Source organism: Oratosquilla oratoria, chromosome 27, assembly GCF_046742065.1.
Source record: "Oratosquilla oratoria isolate Oo_2021 chromosome 27, ASM4674206v1, whole genome shotgun sequence".
Classification (NCBI taxonomy): domain Eukaryota; kingdom Metazoa; phylum Arthropoda; class Malacostraca; order Stomatopoda; family Squillidae; genus Oratosquilla; species Oratosquilla oratoria.
Window position 1 is genome coordinate 1,224,978 of NC_134803.1, and position 258 is coordinate 1,225,235.

The window sequence follows — 258 nt, forward strand, 5'->3', positions numbered from 1 at the left end:
AGAAAGAAACCAGGTTCTTCTCGTTGCGTCACGTAATGCAATTCACCAACCCGTTGCTCGAGAGCGCCCAAGTTATTGATAAACTCAATCTAGGATTAAGACAAAGATCCTGATGTTCGCAATGCAAGGCTTCTCATAAATGAATAATTTCTGATAAATATCAGAGTTGGATATGTTTTATTTGTAAGTCTGCTGTGTAGGCAATCTAAAGATTTTGTGTCACCTTTAAGATAAGTCTTACTAATTGGGTGCCGTTTC